The sequence below is a fragment of the Physella acuta genome, unplaced genomic scaffold, assembly GCF_028476545.2.
Source record: "Physella acuta isolate Inbredline_101_S28 unplaced genomic scaffold, ASM2847654v3 ptg000415l, whole genome shotgun sequence".
Classification (NCBI taxonomy): domain Eukaryota; kingdom Metazoa; phylum Mollusca; class Gastropoda; family Physidae; genus Physella; species Physella acuta.
In genome coordinates, this window is record NW_026731934.1 from 24,330 (window position 1) to 41,669 (window position 17,340).

At 39.5% G+C, this 17,340-nt stretch overlaps 2 non-coding genes across 2 annotated transcripts; one reads left to right on the forward strand and one right to left on the reverse strand.

The window, feature by feature from the left end:
- Window positions 1-2,988: 2,988 nt before the first annotated feature.
- On the forward strand, window positions 2,989-3,062 carry Trnat-agu (transfer RNA threonine (anticodon AGU)). Its single transcript has one exon. It is a non-coding gene; the product is annotated as a tRNA-Thr (tRNA).
- A 1,202-nt stretch (window positions 3,063-4,264) lies between these two features.
- Window positions 4,265-4,338, reverse strand: Trnat-agu (transfer RNA threonine (anticodon AGU)). The gene has a single exon. It is a non-coding gene; the product is annotated as a tRNA-Thr (tRNA).
- Window positions 4,339-17,340: the final 13,002 nt, after the last annotated feature.

Here is a 17,340-nt window from a genome sequence, read left to right on the forward strand (position 1 = left end):
ATCAACAATGAAGTGTGTTGATACCGCTCTGGTTAGCTTATGAATAGACGTACCTTTCCGGGGGGGATGGGCGCCCTTCTCCAGAACTTTAAAAACTGTTGGAGCAATATCAATAACATAAGACAGGGGCAAGGGGCTTAAGGTGTGGACTACAGCAAGGGCTTAATGTGTGGATTATGGAAAGGGGCTTAATGTGTGGATTAGGGAAAGGGCCTTAATGTGTGGATTAAGGCCAGGGGCTTAAGGTGTGGATTAGAGCAAGGGACATAAGGTTATGACTAAGGCAAGGGGCTTAATGTGTGGACTGGGTAATGGGCTTAATGTGTGGATCTGGGCTATGGGCTTAATGTGTGGATCTGGGCAATGGGCTTAATGTGTGGACTAGTGCAATGGGCTTAAGGTTTAGATTAGAGCAAGGGGCTGAATGTGTAGATTGGGGCAAGGGGCTTAAGGTGTGTACTGGGGCAATGGGCTTAAGGTGTGGACTAGGGCAGGGGCTTAATGTGTAGACTGAGGCAAATAGCTTAAGGTATGAACTAGGATAAGGGGCTTAAGGTGTTGACTTGGAAAAAAGGGGCTTACGGTGTGGACGGCCAGAGGATCATGGTTGAACAGGGGCTAGGGTCTTAAAGTGTGGAAAACGAGGTATTTAACTTATCAAACACAAGACACTTATTAAACACAATACATCAAATATGAATAAAAGCGCATTATCTAAACTGTAATTGTAATCCAGGTTAAGAGTTGTCATGTGTTTGTTGACTGTTTAGAGATGGACCTTGCGCGTGGAAAGTTTTGGTGGTAAATCAGTAAATAAATGAATGTTAAGATCTTATTAAGCTGCTTAAGTTTGTTATGGAGCTAAGGGGATAATGTTCTAGTCTGGTTACTATGGGTTTTAAGAGGTCGTTATGGAACTGTTTTGATTAGAATGGTAGATGGTGTTAAATTGGTACTAAGGAGTTATGTGGTTAAAGTGGTATTCAAGGAGCTATAGGGTTAATGTGGTAGGGAGCTATGGGGGTTAATGTGGTAGGGAGCTATTGGGTTTAATTGATAACTATGGGTTTTTAAACGGTAGCCAGTGAGCTATGGGGTTAGTAGAGTTAGTTATGGAACTACGGGGATAGAATGATAGCCTGGGAGCTAGAGAGTTAAACCAAACATTTGCAGCCAGCCACATTGCACACGTCGAGACAGTGAAAGTCTGGGAACTATGGGGTTAAAGAGAGACGCTCAAAATTATCTTGTCAGCAGGGGCCCATTAGGGGCTCCAGATTTTTGGGGGGTGATCGTTAATGGCGAAAATTGGTAGCGGATCGGCTTTCGAAAGAGATTTTTTTTTTTTCGAAATTTTTTTCCAAACGAACTGATTATCTTGTTGTAGGGAAATATTACCGCCCTTTAGTGTATGGACTTTGCATGGGAGACAAACGTAGGTTTTTGGTGGTAAATTAAATGATGTATACTGAGGTATAGTTTTCTATAGTTTTTCCGGTTTCTTTTTTACAATATATTTCATTTCCCTCACTTCAATTGAAATAGTAAAATGATAACTCCTTAATTTATGATGAAATTTAATCTCTTCTGCAGGTAGTGTTTTTATTCAAGTTGATAATTTTGGAAGGAGACGCAATCTTACTAGCTGTTGGGTCTCGTTCTATATTATTGGTGAACGTTCGAAAAGATTTTTTTGTTGTTGCTATTTTCTGAAACGTTTATTTAAGCTCAATATCCTGACATAAGGAGCAGACCAATAACTCTTGTACTCAGTTTGATAAAATATTGAATCAGTTTCACTACATCAGGAAGATAACTCGCTTTACCAGCTTCTGACGTGTAGTTTCATCAAACCCGTGAGTCTGAAAGTTTACCTTGCAAGGGAAGGGGATATTGGGTAAATACGGTGTGTGTCTGGGGGAGGGGGTGTTATAGAGGGTTCAAGGAAAAATAAGCACACGAAAAAAACTGCGCAACGGAAAAAATGCGCAAATAGAAATATGCGCAAATAAAAACTAATCATACTAATACACTCTAATTTTGTCAAGATTCGTGGGAAAAAAAGGTTTTATGTTTCACTGCATATGTAGTCATTCTTTGTTAATGTCTATAAAAGCTCGATTTAAGAAAACATAATATGCCCTTCCGCACTTTTTGTACGCAGTTTTTCGTTGCGCATCTTTCCGGTCACAGTTTTAGAGAGCACAGGACGTAAAAGCTGAAGGCTTGAACAAAATATTAACCAAGATAGGGTGAAAGAGACACGTGGCTATTACAATAAATTTAAATGCAATAAATTCATTTAAATCTGCGTCTGCCTCGTCGCCTCCTGGGCATTTTAAAATAACCCCAACCCACTTAAAATCTCCTCCATCTTTTTATTGATTTCCATTTTTTTAGAATGGAAATTTGTCAGAACGTATTTTTAAAAAAAAATCCCATGATGTTATCTGAGTGAGTTCTTTCCCTTGAGGACACAGTTAATTGATAACTTGAAGGTAGATAATTGTTATTTTGATCTGGTATTTCACTCACTAAAGCAAAGTGATGGGTTAGAGTTAGCTTTCCATAAATAGAGGAAAATGGAATACATTAACAGCAGTCATTGATGTGTAAGTACTCATTGAATTTAAAGGGATTTGAAAACAGCTTTTAGAGATCGCGTTATATTTATAAAACTATACGAGAAATTAAAATAATGTGTTTGTTAAAAAACTAAAGTTGAAATAATGTGTGCAGACAAACAAAAATGTTGGTGTTTTAGCGCGAATAATTGATGAACTCCTGTACGCTTTTAAATGAAACCGTACATTATTAAAATGATAGAAGTTGTGTTCGGTTTTTTAATTCTCTCACAATCGCGACATGTAGATTCTATATGAGATAAAGATTTAAGGCCTACTTTTGCGTTGTTGAAAACAATGACTATTGTTTGACGAAGAACACAAAGATTTGATTCTGTAATATGTATACAGGTCATTTATCAGCGGCTCCATAGCTCAGTTGGTTAGAGCGTCTGCCTAGTAAGCAGAAGGTCGAGGGTTCAACTCCCCCTGGATCCTTCCCATAGATTTCATTTTTACTACATATAGATTACATACATCTTTTTATAGCTTTTACATAAAAGTGAGATTTTTATCGCTTTAATTACATCGTACACCTTTTTTTTTTTTTTTTTTTTTTTTTTTTTTTTTTTTTTTTTAAATAATTGATCTGTTTTCTATAGGGTTAATCTTCTTAATTATAATTAATCTTCTTCATTATAAATTGTAATCGTTTCCTATGATAGCCACCAATTTACTTCAATAATGAAGTAAACTATTTCATAGACTGACCGGAAGAAGGATCCATAACTCCTGGCAGGGCCAGACATAGACAACTCTTATTGTGATGAATGAACCGGAAGTACGTAACAGCGAAAACCTTTCGGAAAAAAATGGCGACGATAAAGGGAGGAAATTCCTCCCTCAGATTACTTCATCATAGCTGTCGGAGTGGCGCCCATTGACAGCTGTCTGTACGGAGGTCTTCGCTTTTATTTCCAGCTGGGAATTCCGTAATTGACAAAAAGCGTTGATTTCATCGGGTCGGTTGGATTAGAGTGGACAGACGGATTTCATACGCTCGACTCGATTTGAATGGGAAGAGACGGAGTTTTAAGAAGATAAAAATCTGTTGGGGTTCGGGTGGAATAATATTGTAAAAAGAAATAATTATAATAAAAATAATAACAATACAAACAGAGTTTCTTCCAGGCATCTCTCCCCCCCCCCCCTCCGGACGAAATGAAATTTATATAATTTATATAGAAAATATATACTTTTAACAGTGTCCGCCCCCCCCCCCCCCCGAAGAAAGTCTACCCCCCCCCCCCCCCCCCCCCCCGAAAATTTCAAGTGGCCCCCGGAGAAAAAAAGTCTTGAAGAAACACTGAATACAAAAGGTTGCATACATGGAAAAGAAAAGCATTTTGATCGAGTTTGCTTTTGAAGTTGAAAAAAGTAAAATACAATTTTACAGACGTAGAATCACTGGTGGTGTAGGCATTGACGTCACGTTTGATGTGACGTCAGACCTAGTTTTGTTATCGCTCGTGGTCGTGGTAGAAGCGGAAAAAAATCTTTGAATCAATAGTAACAAACATCTGGTAACTAGGCCAAGGTATTTCATGAAGTATCAGGTATGTTTTAAAACAAACGTTGTAAAAAATTCGACCAAGTTCATCTGTAAAGTCATTGTAAATATTAAAAGAGAAGAATCTCATAGGCTCCAGGGGGAGTTGAACCCTCGACCTTCTGCTTACTAGGCAGACGCTCTAACCAACTGAGCTATGGAGCCGTTGGGATACACGGTAAGACTTAGCAACTAATCTTAGTATCCTTTTGAATTGTATAAAAAAAAATTAACGAGCTAGAAAGGCTTAGACAAGAACCTTGCAATGTTGGCGTAATGTAGGCTAACTAAACAAGTACTAGACAATAAAGTTTATGAAATACTAAGATTAGCTTAAAATAACTGTACAAAAATAGTATGCACGCGAAATAATCAATAGTAAGTTTCTATTGAATTCTGTTAAGAAGGGGAGGGGTAGTGGTGTTTACACAACGGTGGTTAAAGGTGGGCGTTTCATCCCCTCATCCCCGAGCGACATATATTTCTTTTGTAAATATTTACATCACGTGAGTGGGGTGGAAAGGGTTAAGCTTTAGTTCGACTCGTGTGATTAAATATGCAAATTAGCCTCTGGGGATGTGACATTTGTAGTTGTTAGGGTTAAAGTGGGTAGGTCTAGTACAGTGAGAGGGAGGAGGGGGAGTTATGCTGGGGAGTGGGATAAAACAACTGAAGGGACTGTATGACCCGAGGGGTGAAGCTGGGACTGGTCACAACCAAGGGGTAGTGCTGTGTACGTTAAGCCTAATGCAGGGAGAGGGGTTAACTTGATGGGGGGGGGGGGGGGCTGTAATATCTTGATCGTTTAAAAAGAATAACTAAATCATTGCATTGCTACTTTTTTTTAAAGTGATATTAGTAGGCCTAATAACACAATGTCTTTGTAAATAAAAATGCTATATCCTCATTGTCAAACCACTTTCTACACTCCACGTTTTCACCTTACATTACCACAACCTTATATAAAGGCCTGCATAGCATGACCACAACCTTATATAACGGCCAATCTAACATGACCACAACCTTATACAAAGGCCTACCTAACATGACCACAACCTTATATAAAGGCCTACCTAACATGGCCACAACCTTATATAAAGGCCTACTAGTATGACCACAACCATATATAACTAATCTAATAGACTGTTGGATAAGTTAGCAGTTTTTCGTTGAACATCCTCTACCATCTCATAACATTTCTATTGCGTCGTGTTGACTAAAGGTAACAGCTGTGACCTAATTTCCAACCAGATCATTAACGTTAAACTTTGGTCTAGTTTTGCGAATGTTTTTATACCACTTGTGTGTAATACACATTATGCAGTTAACTCCTGTTTTAATTTAATGATACAAGCAGACAGTGGGGAACTAGTTTGTGATTGTTTATCCTTGTCATTTGTTTGAAATGTGAACGGGTGTGTGGCGATTACACAACACACACGTCGACGTGACTCATGATAGAACGTGACAGTGGGCGTGACCCAGGCTCGAACGTGACACAGAAGTAGACGTGACCCTTGATAGAACGTGACAGAAATTGACGTGACACAGAGTTTGACGTGACATGATGGAACGTGACGGTGTACGTGACACGTGATAACGATCATGGAGTCGACGTGGGCAGATTGGGGTTTGACGTCACGGCAAGGAACGAGACGTCAGAGAAAAACATTCGAGTGTAACGCAAACACTGACGTCATCATGGAACTGATATTGATAGGAGAAAAGTTGATTTTTTTTTCAAATTACGTTATTTTGTTCACAAATTGAAGTCAAATCGTTAACTTTCAAGATCGTCAGTAGTTAAAATTAGATTGTTTTACAATCTTAGGTTAACTAATGTCATAAGTTATGTTCTTTGTGCGCATGTAAAGTTAGGTTGTCTCCCATTTGATGACGTAGTGTTTTCTTTAGATGTCTCCAACGATTCGTGTGGGGTGATTGGTTATCTGCTCTTGTAGATTTAGATAAAGGGACTAAATATTTAGGCAATAAGTGTAGAGAACTGCTTCGTTGTAACCAGCGGCAATAGCTGCAGCTATCATAACAGCCAGTCATGATTACATCCAGTTGTAATAATTCCCAGCTATTATTGCAGTCAGCGATACTGGCTGCAGCCATCATAGCATCCAGTAATTATTACATCCAGCTATTTCAACTGCCAGCTATTATTGCAGCCAGCCATATTTACAGCCAGCTAGTATCGCTGCGAGTCTGTTGTACTGCCCCCCTCTTTTACTGCCAGACTTGTGGTACTAATCCAACGCCACTAAAACAAAGACATTACCATGGAATTATGTCAAGGGCTGATCGATAGATCGATCATTATGTTTTGATTGGTGCTTCGACCTGGGCACTCGAGTATGGGCTAATTAGGTCAATCTGCAAGTGATTGATGAAGTATCTCCATCTGTCACAAAATGTCCACTTCGCTACTTCAGCTGTCACGTGCTCCAACCCTCCCTGTGTCATATGCCCCTATTATAGTTGCCCTAATTCTGGACTACCACTTGACCGACTAACCGTTCTGACCCCCCCCCCCCCCCGCCACCATCAACATTTAAACAGTCAATATATTATGTCTTTGCACAATCCTGCTCTCTCTCTCTCTCTTTCTCTCTCTCTTTCTCTTTTTCTCTCTCTCTCTCTTACTCAGGATATCGGATATCTATCAATTCGCTGAATCAACTTGATGACTATCTTCTGGCTGGCACGCTTCGTCAACTAGCAATCAAAACAAGAGAAAAAGACAGCTGTGAGTATCGTTGGGGGTACAACTGGTAATGTTGAGCAGAACAAACACAATGCTGCATTCACTGAACAGTTTACATCTTTTTAACGTTATTTCGACATTTCTTGTGTGTTTATATTAGTAAACGCTCGCCATTTCATCCCTCACTACCAAGACACACATATAGGCCTACATCAAACACTCTTTAATTAAATTAGGATTAAAACTCTTTAGTAATATACGTCAGCTTTGTGGTCTTCTTGACAATAGCGCAGAATAGCGAATGGGGTCAATAGGAGAAAAAAATTGATCTCTATTGTGATAAGCATTTCCGTTGTCCTTGAACTTTCTACACTTAAATTTTTTGATCGATTTTTTTGAATAACGAACGTTGCTGGGACAGTAGAGATTATTAATTGATAAAAACTAGACATGGCCTTGTGGCGCTTTCGTTATGGCCGCCATTTTGGTTTTGTGCACGTGCTAGAATGGACATAAGCGATTGGCGTTGATTGGCACGTCTACAATGAGCGAAACCATGAATATGTTCAACAAATGGTTGTTTTATTTACGTGTAAACATGTTAACTACGCTAATTAACTGGAAATATTGAAATATTTACTCGAAATATTATTGGAAAAAAATCGATGAAAATTATTTCAGGAACTAGTGATTTAAAACAGGATTAACAAATAGAAAAACGTTTTAATTCACAAAAAATATTTTAAAAAATCGAATTTCTAACCGCACACTAATACTATATATGGCGTGCTAATTAAACCCGTATACCACGTAGAAGTTGCTCACATCGATTTCATTAAAGGGGTCTAGAAGACGTTTCTTTATGGCGTACCAGATTTTCACGATTCTCAACATTGTAAACAGTGTTTCTTCCAGACATCTCTCCAGGGGGGGGGGGGGGGGGGGGGGGAAGGGTTCAGACACCCCCTTCCCCCGAAGAGAGTCTACCACCCCCTCCCGAAATTGAATAGATATAGAAATAGAATTTATATAGAAAATATATATTTTATCAGTGTCCGCAGTCCGCCCCCCCTCCCCGAAAATTTCAAGAGCCCCCCCCCCCCTTCCAGGAAAAAAGTCAGGAAGAAACACTGACTGTAAACCTCATCACATTAAGCCTATTTACGCTGCAGATTGTAATCATAATTTAGAGGCGTGTTTTTTTTATTTTCCCGTGGAGATGAAGAAATATAAGGAAAATATTTATCTTTAACAGAATCTTTAGTTTAATAGAACAAGTTCTCGATAACTGATATTTCATTTTAATCTAGTATTCTTGTGAGTTTTTGAATATTAGTGTCATCTATTAAAGGCAAATTCACATGTTGTTGTTAAAATGAAAAGAAAAACAAACGTAATTTTTTTCTTGTCCCCTCGAGATAAAGACAAGTTAGGATTATATTTTTTAGGATTAATTGTTGTTAAACGAGCGGTATGCTTATATTATGATTAAAGATAATAGTAAAAGTATTGTTTATAAACAATTTTGTGACTGGTTTTAGTGAGGATAGATTTTGAAAAACGCTGGGTTCAGTGTAGGGTTTACAAGAAAATGGGGTTCAGTTTATGGTTTACAAATGATATTTAAATATTTACAAGTACAAGAGCTTTACGTACAAAAAAAAAGTGATATCGATAATTGGTATATGACCCTTACCGCTATCCCTAAACCCTAAACTCCACTAACACCATCACTAACCAGAAGAACGCCACCCGCTAGCTCCATTACATGCGCATATCCCAACGCCCAAATTAACACTAATTATCATAATAGCTTTTCAACTGCAGTGTTAAAATTATCTCACCGTTACCGATGTGTCTAAATATTTTTTCCTACCTTCACACCTGTCCAAATAGTTCTCCCAGACCCATCTAAATATTCACATTTGGCAGACATAAATATCATCCACAAATGAAAATGCATTCGCTTACCCCAAGGGAATAAACAACAGCTTACATTTTACATACGCCGTTATCTGCCCGTTGGGTCATGTCGTTGTGCAATAATAGATAGACGCATGAAAGTTTAATAATGAACAATAGCATCTAGTTTTTTTTTAATGAGGACAATACAATCTATCATATTTACCAGGATAATAAAAGCATAGCATGTAATTTGTATATGAGGAAAATAAAATCTATCAATGAGGGCAATAAAATCTACCGAGAACAATAAAATCTATCGAGGACAATAAAATCTATCCCTGAGGACAATATAATCTATCACTTAGGACAATAAAATCTATCACTGAGGACAATAAAATCTATCACTGAGGACAATAAAATCTATCACATTAACCAAGATTACTAGAGTAGAGCATCTGGTCTTTAAACTTGACCCGCGCAGTCTAGCATTAATACCTGGACAATGGTGACTAGCATGACATAACTAGACAAAATTATCTTGCTTTTATATCTGGATAACACTGTGGTCGGGTCGGTAAAGCTCATGGTTGCTAAACCAAAAAGTCCCGAGTTCGAACCCACCGGGTAGATAGGCTCGATAGCTGGGAACAGCATCTTATTTGGGAGAGAAAAATTCTAAAAACGGTTTTGGCGCAAGCAGTGGCGTAGCGAGGTCGGGTGTCACCCGGTGCGGCACTTAATGGTGTCACCCCCCAGAGGCGTAGCGACCCTTCCCGGGGACAAACTTTCGATTTGCACCCCCTCCCCCCTCACATTTTCGATTTGCACCCCCCCCCCCTCAAACTTTCGATTTACACCCCCCCCCCCCTCAAGTTTTTCTCTATATATTTTGCTATTTTTTGCCTTGGTGTCACCCCCTAAATGGTGTCACCGGTGCGGTCCGCACCCCCGGCCCCCCCCCCCTCGCCACGCCCCTGGGCGCAAGAGTTTTTTAGATGAACTTCAACGACCGAGTGTTTGTGAACAAGGCGAGCCACCTAGATGGGGGCTTCAGGATGTCGTCAGGTATGGAGAGGGGTGGGCGCCGACATGCGACATTTAGACACACCACACAAATCTGTGTTAAGGGACTTGTTTATCTATATATATAATTCTCTTCTGGGAGACGCTAGAAAACAAGCTGTAAACGCGCTCCATACAATCCCCACCACTACATGGTCTTAATGAGCTGTGGTTCACGCTATGTTTACTTTCGTGGAGTCGGGTTTAGTGACGGCTATTAGGGGCAGATAATTTAGTTTGAAACGATTTTAAACGTTGGGGGGTGGGGGGGGGGGGGGAAAGGAAATGGGGGGGGGGGGGGGGGTATGGTCCTTAACGAGCTACTTATAGTGTTTTAAAGAAATATTTTCAGTCTCAGCGTTGGTACTGTCGAAATCACAAATTATGAATTACTGAAAAGTAGAAAACAAAACAACTAAATAGCGGCGTATGTTATGCCGCGGGCCGGCTCGTCTTATTTATTTATCATAACTCAGTCTGGCATTTATACATGAATAGTTATATCCAACATTCATAGTTTAAAATTAGATTCTAGCATTTATAGTTAGCGAAAGTTGTCTACGCAATTTATCATTTACAGTTTATATCTGGACATTCGTATCTACACCTGGACATTCGTGTCTACATCTGGACATTCGTGTCTACACCTGGACATTCGTGTCTACATCTGGACATTCGTGTCTACACCTGGACATTCTACACCTGGACATTCGTGTCTACACCTGGACATTCGTGTCTACAACTGGACATTCGTGTCTACATCTGGACATTCGTGTCTACAACTGGACATTCGATTCTACATCTGGACATTCCTGTCTACACCTGGACATTCGTGTCTACACCTGGACATTCTACACCTGGACATTCGTGTCTACACCTGGACATTCGTGTCTACACATGGACATTCTACACCTGGACATTCGTGTCTACACCTGGACATTCGTGTCTACACATGGACATTCTACACCTGGACATTCGTGTCTACACCTGGACATTCGTGTCTACACCTGGACATTCGTGTCTACACCTGGACATTCTACACCTGGACATTCTACACCTGGACATTCTACACCTGGACATTCGTGTCTACATCTGGACATTCGTGTCTACACCTGGACATTCGTGTCTACACCTGGACATTCTACACCTGGACATTCGTGTCTACACCTGGACATTCGTGTCTACACATGGACATTCGTGTCTACACCTGGACATTCGTGTCTACACCTGGACATTCTACACCTGGACATTCGTGTCTACACCTGGACATTCGTGTCTACACATGGACATTCTACACCTGGACATTCGTGTCTACACCTGGACATTCGTGTCTACACCTGGACATTCTACACCTGGACATTCGTGTCTACACCTGGACATTCGTGTCTACACATGGACATTCGTGTCTACACCTGGACATTCGTGTCTACACCTGGACATTCGTGTCTACACATGGACATTCGTGTCTACACCTGGACATTCGTGTCTACACCTGGACATTCTACACCTGGACATTCTACACCTGGACATTCGTGTCTACACCTGGACATTCGTGTCTACACATGGACATTCGTGTCTACACCTGGATATTCGTGTCTACACCTGGACATTCGTGTCTACACCTGGACATTCTACACCTGGACATTCGTGTCTACACCTGGACATTCGTGTCTACACCTGGACATTCGTGTCTACACCTGGACATTCCTGTCTACACATGGACATTCGTGTCTACACCTGGACATTCGTGTCTACACCTGGACATTCGTGTCTACACCTGGACATTCTACACCTGGACATTCGTGTCTACACCTGGACATTCGTGTCTACACCTGGACATTCGTGTCTACACCTGGACATTCGTGTCTACACCTGGACATTCTACACCTGGACATTCGTGTCTACAACTGGACATTCGTGTCTACATCTGGACATTCGTGTCTACAACTGGACATTCGTGTCTACATCTGGACATTCGTGTCTACAACTGGACATTTGTGTCTACATCTGGACATTCGTGTCTACAACTGGACATTTGTGTCTACATCTGGACATTCGATTCTACATCTGGACATTCTACACCTGGACATTCGTGTCTACAACTGGACATTCGTGTCTACATCTGGACATTCGTGTCTACACCTGGACATTCGTGTCTACACCTCGACATTCTACACCTGGACATTCGTGGCTACACCTGGACATTCTACACCTGGACATTCTACACCTGGACATTCGTGTCAACACCTGGACATTCGTGTCTAGACCTGGACATTCTACACCTGGACATTCGTGTCAACACCTGGACATTCGTGTCAACACCTGGACATTCGTGTCTACACCTGGACATTCGTGTCTAGACCTGGACATTCTACACCTGGACATTCGTGTCTACACATGGACAATCGTGTCTACACCTGGATATTCGTGTCTACACCTCGACATTCTACACATGGACATTCGTGTCTACACCTCGACATTCTACACATGGACATTCGTGTCTACACCTGGACATTCGTGTCTACCCCTGGACAATCGTGTCTACACCTGGACATTCGTGTCTACACCTGGACATTCGTGTCTACACCTGGACATTCGTGTCTACACCTGGACATTCGTGTCTACACCTGGTCAATAACGGCCAACAGTTTTTACCTAGACGATGTCGCCTATCATGATTTCTCCATCATCACCTTAGATCTGCCTACGCTCATAAAGTCGTTATAAAGTGATTATTAGCAAATGTAATATGCCAAGTAGAAGGAAATGTGTTTTTCGTGCAGCTAATGCATGCTCTAATGTATGCTAGGCAGGTTTTTCTTAGGTTAATTGGTTCATTACGTTGTTATGTTAGCAATTAGAAGAATTTTGTTTTCTAAACTAAAATATTTTGTTGATTCTGGATTATTCGAAAATAAACGCACGAACTCATTTAAGATAGATTAGTTTGAGTGGTGTGTATAGCAAAAATCCGTAACTGTTTATATAAACACTTAAGCCAAACACCTAATCCACCTCCTAGCTTCAAATAGTAAATTTTATTATGATTAAAACTATTAAATTGAATTCGTATGGGTTTAAGTTAGTTGAACTTCCGTGAGTCCACCCAGCTCTAATGGGTACCTACCTCACACGATGGAAAATAAAGGCGGCTGGGCATAGTGCTGACCACACTATCTCTTCATATGCCGAGGTCTCTGAAACAAATGAACTCTACATCATGGGCCTCATGGACCCTTAGTTCCGCAAATAGAACTTTACTTTTTACTTAAATTAAAGCTGTAAAGTTCAGTCGTGTTATCCCGATGGTGTAGAGAGTAGAACAAAAGTCTACGTAGTATTTAATACTTTAACCCTACTCCCCCCGCCCCCAGTTACCGTAAAAATCTTAAAGCTCGTGTTTTAACATGAGTACATTGAATATAACCTTTGAAGTGTGTTTCGCAGGTACCTGTTACCGTAAGTCTCGAGTTCGAATCCAGGTTCAAGTCAGTAGACTGTCCCTGAGTCCACCCAACTCTGATGAGTACCTAACTCACGTTAGGGAAAGTAAATGCGGCTGGGCATAAATAGTGCTGACCACACTATCTCTTCATATGCCGAGGTCACTTATACATCAGGCACCCGCTACCTGTAATACAAGCATTATTTTCACCATAAGAAAAGAAATGTTTTTTTTTTTAATTTAATTTTTTTCAGCCAATCAATTAGCAGCTAATTGGGATCACGTTCTCTGTACACGTGGCATAAAGAATGTTTGCTCGTAAGGATAGTTGACGTGTACAGACGATACGTCATTCTAGAATCACGTGATGTGCTCTGACGTCACATATTGTCTGTGACGTCAACAGATTTGTGTTACATGGCGCTGTAGTTATAGCCGTGTGGCTTACCTTAGAACTGCACATACCATTTTTAATTAGAACTAGAATACCCGTCATCCGTTGGATAACTGTGGGTTTCGGGGGTCATCCATCAAAAAACATCACGTCTGTCACTCAGAGGCATAGCGACCCTTCCCGGCGCCCGGGGACAAAGTTTTCGATTTTGACCCCCCCCTCAAACTTTTGATGTGCACCCCCCCCCCCCCCCCACTCAAACTTTCGATTTGAACCCCCCTCAACCTATCAATTTATTTTTCCAAACCATTTTGGCGCCCCAACATATGTCCCCCCCCCTTCCCCCTCCACCTCCCCCCCTTCCCCCCCCCCCCCCCCCGCCTCCCCTCCCCACCCCCCGCCTCCCCTCCCCACCCCCCGCCTCCCCTCCCCACCCCCCGCCTCCCCTCCCCTACCGTCCCCCCCCCCCCTCCTCGGTACGCTACTGCAGTGTCACTTATCGTCACAAAAAACAGACCCCACATTCAAATATATGTTTTTTATCTTTTAAAAACACCGAAAACACCGATTTCGGACTATCCCTTCATAAACTGACGTTACAGGTGACCTACTCAACTCTACTTCACCTGCCCAGTGTCCTGCCAAGTCTCAGACAACATGTTTTTATCGTTTAAAAAACAATTCCAGCCGAGCATGTCTCTGACCACACTATCCTTTCATATGCTTAGGACAAAGAAACAGATGAACTCTACTTCACCTGCCCTGTATCTTGCCAAGTTCAGATAGGCAACGTTATCATTCACATCTAAAAAAAAAAAATTGAAAAAAAAAATTTCATTGACATATTGGTCTAGAACCCGTGCCTCCTGCATGAGAGCTGACTACGCTACCATTTTAGCTATTTACTCGTGACGTCACAAGTGAATTTTTATACTATACTATGTGTCTCCTTATGCAACTTGATTTACGCGTATAGATTCTAGATCTAGATCTAAAAATAAGTCTAGTAGTACTAACTTTCAAATTAAATTTTATCTTAAATAAGCCAAACAAAGATTTATATAAAATAATTAAGGCCTGAAATAGATTCTAGATGTAGAATTTACATTGAATCTAGTGACCTACATCTAGGCTAGATCTAGATCTAGGCTAGAATCATAAATTTCCTTCGATAGCTGATCTTTAGATCTAGAGAAATTTATCGTAAAACTAAATGAAAAAGACAGTTGAAAATTGATATAAGTGTTGGGACGTAATAAATACAGCAAACGGACGTATTGTTAAAGTTATGACCGACAGAAAATTAGATTTAGAACGCGTTAAACTTTTGAATGGGAACACAATTTTCTTCAATAGACGCCGCCATTTTATTGTACTAAAGAGTAAACAAAAACCTGTGACGTCACGGTCCCGCCGAGTCTAGTGGCTTTTCAAATATTTTTAAAAAAAATGGGTTATTCTGCATAGGAATAAATCAATAAATTAATTAACGTCTTTAAATAAATTTGTGATCAACAGTCTGTCTGCATTAAAAAATTATTCTCTACCTGCATACCATTTTACAGCTTTCCAGATAGAGTCGAACATATCACAATTTTCGATCAGGCAAACAAATAAATATTCAAACATGTAAACAAACTTGACTTTTAGTAGTATATAGATTTAACAAATAGATATAAACACGTCATAAAAATATAACTTAAATTATACGTCGTAGACATGGGACGGAGTGGCGTAGCGGTAAAGAGCCAGACTGCTAACATGTAAGTCTCGAGTTCGAATCTGGGTTCAAATCAGTAAAGTGTTGACTTAATATGCCGAGGTCACATATTCACGATGGTTATTTCTTACACAAACATACTTGCTAGTTTGTCCCTCAATTTTCTAATTCCAAAATATGTTTTAAAATTTAAATAAAAGATTTTTTGGTCATATTGATGTAGTCTTCTTTTGTCAACAATAAAAATAAACTCTAATATTTAGACCAAAATTCTTGATCCGTGTTTGGCGCTAAAGAATATTCTATTCACAGTTTTTATTTCTTTTTTTCGCATGAGTTCCACATTTTATTTAAACGGTTTTTAAATCCAGTAACGTTTTTTTTTAAATAAAGCCAATTCCACAATCAACTAACACGGAAGGATCCATTTATAGCTAATTAAAATACATCGCAATTAGCGGGGTGCTCCGGTACGTCTCTAATGAATTAATGCCCGGGTACTGTGAGTGCCGTCACGCTAGACTGCACCTCCACGCCTAGTTACACGCTATTGGTTAATACACGGTGATAGAAATATAAGAATAGAAAAAACTCCACATGTAATCGTTGCTAAAATAGTTTGATCTGATTTCTGTCCAATCAAATGATGAACAGACTGATGAAACAGTTGATTACGTTCGAGGAAGCAACGGACGCAATTCATTACAATGTAACGTAGTTTGTTTCGTTTTTTATGTTCTGATTCAACGGGTCACGTGTGTCCTCAATCTTGTCACGGGTTTCTAAAATACTCTTTTTAAATCAAACTATTTACTTTTAAATGTTTTACAGAATTGAACTCGTTGTATGCTTGAGTAGCTTCCATGTCCTAGAAAAAGAAAAAACTTTATTAAAGTATTTCATGTAGTCTACTTCAATGAAATTAGCTTAAGTGTTTATATAGTCAAGGCATTGAACATATTAGAAAACACAATTTCTGTACCTTCAACAATAATACTTGTTTTTGCTCAAAAGTATTTAATTTTATAAAAACTGGCTGTGACTGTTGATAGTATTGTAGATGATTAATTCTTTTATAAATAAAATAACTAATACCATGAACTGTTTTCCATGTATAAAAATAATTTCCTTAACTTTTATTTAAAGCGTAGATATTACCACTTATCTATATACTTTTAACATGTTCTTAAATTACATTGACAGTTATAAAAATCCCATTGTGATTATTTGTATATAACTAAAGTAAGCATACTATCATGCGTATGACTGTCTGTTGTAAAATCCCATATTTTCTACATTTATCCAATGCCCTCAGTTCACTTTGTTTCCTTCAATGTAGTTTGCTTGATTTTTTTGTAAGCTTTATATACGTAGTTATTTTTTTCTCGAAATTACTATTGGCTTATATTTTACACAGAATTGTCATCAATCACTTCTCTGTGTATAAATTTAATTTCCACTTTTCACTATAACATTTCCATTTGTAGATACCACTGCCATCGATTATGTTACTAGTGTTACCATTTGTTTTCCAATTTAGGACCAAATTACTGCCAATAGTTGTCACTGTGTAAGCCTAGAAACTAGCGTCATCAATCTGTATTGGAGTGGCCAGATCAAACAAAGGCCAAGTTAGCCAAATGTGAAATGTCTGGTAACTAGTGTAAGCCTGAGGGGAAAAGTCTGTTTGCGATACTGGGTTACTGTGCTTGGTTGTAGATTGTTCTAGAAGTCATGCTGACGCCACGGGGGAAAATATATTAAGTTAATTAAGTAATTAACTGATGGGTCTAATTAATTTACGACTGGTTATCTACAAGAATGTAAAAAGATTGTTGGATTAGTTTAACAAGTGGAACGGATATTGTGACTTATGAACTTGTTGACACGAACCTGTCAGAAATAGAGGACCAGGATATGTGAAAATA